This window comes from Convolutriloba macropyga, chromosome 1 (assembly GCF_964194025.1).
Source record: "Convolutriloba macropyga chromosome 1, txConMacr16.3, whole genome shotgun sequence".
Taxonomy (NCBI): Eukaryota; Metazoa; Xenacoelomorpha; order Acoela; family Convolutidae; genus Convolutriloba; species Convolutriloba macropyga.
In genome coordinates, this window is record NC_134468.1 from 19,344,579 (window position 1) to 19,348,808 (window position 4,230).

A 4,230-nucleotide genomic window follows, 5' to 3' on the forward strand; every position below is an offset into this window, starting at 1 on the left:
CTCACTTTTGAGGGGAGCATCTGAGTTCGAGGTAGTGAATGTTTTAAGGAACTGTATTTAAAAAAACTGTATTATTCAAAGTCTCATTTAAAAAACCTGCCTGTTTCACGTTCAGTAGAAAATCACTGTTTTTACCAGGCCAAACGGTTCAGCTGAGCTTGGTTCACCTCGTGGATTCCGGTTTCGGAAAAAAACAGTTGAAGCCAGATCGCCTGATCTCCATTAATCTGTGGTCATTTCATTTTTTGGTAAATTGCAACATGATTAATTAATTAGAAAAAAATATATTAATTCAACTTCTTCAAAATAAAAAATATATACATAAAATATACAGATATAATGAAATACACGCGAGCCATGGCCAAGCCTTCTTTGCGGCCCGTGAGACTTGATATAAAACTCAAAACCGAAAAAATTATAAAGACCAAAATTTAAATTGGGGGTTTATTTCCGTGGGGTTTTTTACTAGACCCTGTGGATTCACCCGACGATGCTGTTGACTCACAAAGAAATCAGCTGCAAGCATCAAATTTTTACCTCCTCATTGTGCGGATTTGGTTTCAAACAGGCTTTTCAAACCAGAAGGTCTTTCGGTTTTCTGAAATTTCATCTCAAATCAAATCCACATTATGAGAGGGAAACGAAACCACATGTAGGCACGCCTCCCTTTCAAGTGTGCTGTAAATGTGTCTCTGCGATAAAGTTTCAAAGTAAGTGTCTCAAAGTCAGTCAGAGGGCTTAAAACCTGGGCTCTTAAGCGTCTATAAGGTGTTCACTCCCAACAGACACGTTCACATGGTCAAATAAGTTTTGTATGCGAGATAAGTTTTTTCGCAATCAGATATATCAACGAGGAGGCTCGGTAATGTGCGTTTGCACATAATTTTCCGAGCCCGCTCAACCCAATTTTGGCATAACTGTCAATCAAATGAGGAAGACATAAGAAACTTTTAAAGTGTATGATTTAAAATTGCTATGCAATCAAAGCACTAAATGAAATAAAAAATCCCACATTAGAGGGTAGAAGACAAGAGAACGAGCAAAACAAAAGAACAAAAACTATCAATAACGGGCAAAACTCCATAACTATTTCTTCTCGAAAAAACAATTAGCGTTAAAGCCAGCAGAATAATATCAGATAACACCGACAGTAAAAAGTCTAGTGTGTACTCCACTACGAAGCAGTTGGAACCTGTCCTTAATGAGATTAGGTAAACAGTCAACAAAAAAGAAAAACAAAGGCGGCAAAGTTCAAAATCCGTTGAACGAATCTGCCGACTTTCAAATAAAGAAAACTGGACAACATCGCATGTAGCTCCCCGAGAATTAGAAGCCAATGGGTAATTCTTTGACCTGCATGTAACTCCTTGAGTTGCCATTAGTGAGACTAACTCATAAGACAACAAAAAAAAACAAATAAATTCAGGGCAACACTCGAAAATTCACAAATAATATACAGAAACCAAACGCGTTGAACCCACTAAAGTCATGAGTGACTGCCTGAAAAAACTATTTATGTTCACTGAGGACTGATTTGAAAAACAATAAGGCCAGTTTTTAAATGGGCAATCTGAAAAGACAACAGAAAACAACAAATATTGACCATTACCAATTTTTCTGGAAACTCATATTCATACATATAAAAAATCATCGCTTAAAACCCTTGAAAATTATTACTTATTCTACAAGGTAACTGATAGGACGTGAATGAGACAAAATTACAAGTGAACAGAAAAGTGTAAAGGTCTTAATCACATTAATACTTTTGAAAAGAGTTAGAAGTCCTTACAACTGATAGCTATCAATTGCAGACAATAAAAATGCTCATGTTCGTCTTATGAGACCTGTCATTTTTCAGAAATTGACATACCACTAGAGAAGATCGGCAAAAATTAATTTTAATTTAATTTAAATTTCGGAGAAAAGTGTCCAAACCATTGAAACCTTTTTAAACAAAGCAAAGAGTGTGATACTATGACAAGAAGCTAAATAAAAACCAAATTTCAGGCCAATATCTAAAGATCGGAAAATTATAAAAGGAAATTCACAATATTAAAATTTTTAAGCAATGTTTTGAAATAGGAAACCAATGGAGAGAATTATATTTTCTTTATTGCTTTACCGGGAGTTTTATTGGAAATGCCACTAAAAGGATCAAATTGCAAGTTGGCAGAAAGAGGAAGAAGGCAAAAAATTTTGTTTTGTTTTGAAAACATATATTTTCAAAGTATCTAAAACCGTGAGCTATCAGCCAAATTCAATAAATAAATCTAAATAAACTTCAAAGTAAGGTGCCATTAAAAGATGTCATTTTTTAGAATATGGCATACGACTACTAAAAAACATATACAGGAAATGTTTTTATAAAATTCATTAGTACTTGATGGAAAACCATGTCCAAGCCGTTAAAACCACAACGTTTTTCTATAAAAAATCTTTGTATTTCTGCAATTGGTTCTTCTTTCAACTCCAATGATACTTGTGATCAACGGGAAAATGTGATCAGACACTAGAAACGAACCTCAAAAATGAGCAAAATATGTATCAAAACAAAAGCAATCAACAGTTGAAAAATAAAGCCATTAAATAGAAAAACTTCATTTTACTCGAAAGAAAATTGAACATCGTCATTGTTAAAGATAAATCTCAAATTGATCGAAATGAAAATGACTGATATCTTTAAAAAGGAAAATATTCGAAGTCTTAAGAACCATTAGATGACCAGTCGTTGATGAGACGGAGCCACAAGTTGACAGAATTAACTTTTAAAATGCGGCAAAGTTCAAAAATTCTCCCATATTTTTTGAAATAAATATCTTCAAAGACATTATTGCTATCGAGCATCCCCTGAATGCAACTGTAATTTTTTAGGTTGCTGATTGTACTGATTGATGAGACAAAAGAACAGGACTTCAAAACGTACAAAAAATGATGCAAAATTCATGAAATCATTTAAACTTTGCATAAACACCTTTTCAGCGCTATAAAAACCACAAAACTTTCTCCGAAGAATTAGAGTATGTTCACTGGGCCTCACTTGCACGCGATTTGGATCTCTTATGCATAAAACCTCTAAAAGAAAAAGACTTGCATGTAAATGACATGAAAAAATAGGGGAAACATTTTGAAAAAATCAGCCCCCCCTTAAAGAATATGGATAATTTTTTGTTGTAAAAATCCGAAGTGATACCAAAATTGGCTGTGCTATAGTTTTGCGTCTACCAAAAAGACTCAAATATTGTTCATATTGTTTGCGTACTGTTTACTTTAACAGGACAAATTTTTATTATAGCAATGAAAAAAGATTCATTTTGGTTATTTATCGATTTATATTAGCGAAAAGCCAGCAAACGTTAGATTCCAGGAGGACAGTTTTTTAAGAAGTGCTGGTAACTAGCTCTAATCTGAGACAGCAAAAATGATGTCAGCAGTTTTTGGGTCTTTGTTTGCGGTAAATTTGGACAAAAATGGCAATATAAGCATATTTGCTGTCATTTTCCTTGAAAAAAACTGATTGTTCGAAAACTTCTCTAAAGCTTTAGCGAAAAATGTCGGATCAAACATTTCAGCAACACCTCTTTGTCTTTGAAGGTAAAATCAATAGTATTATCGCTAACAATTTTAATATTTTGACAGCAAAGATAACGAAAACTTGAGCAAAAAACCGTAAATGGGAACCGAAACAACTTCTTTGATAAAACAAATTTTTTTTTTACTAATTGTTCTCCTCTGGACTGGCTTTCTAATGATAACACTCACAACTCTCTACGATGATAATATTGATCGACCAAAATTGACTGATCAAAAACATCCATTTGAGCATTTAGTTCATTCCCCACTAAGGTGGATCGGAACAATGAAAATTTGAAGTGTTTTGTTTCTGGTACAATTTACCAAACATACATACATTTTTAATGGCTTTTACCCTAACTTTTTCTTTCAAGGATATTATGTAAATACAGAAGCACATTAAAACATACACTTGATGAGTTCAGAAGTATTCATTCATATTGATTTGATAATTTTGTCTTTTCTATTTCTAATAACGTTAAATGAGATATCTTTGAGGGTATGTTTGAAGATTAATGAAACAAATCTCCTCTGCAAGACTAAGTGCACGCCTCAAATTTTGCATTTAGTTCTGGCCGAGACGTCTCCTTTATTATCAGATAGTCAATATTAACTATTTATTTCTACACATTTGCAATCACCTCACAAAAATGAGATCTT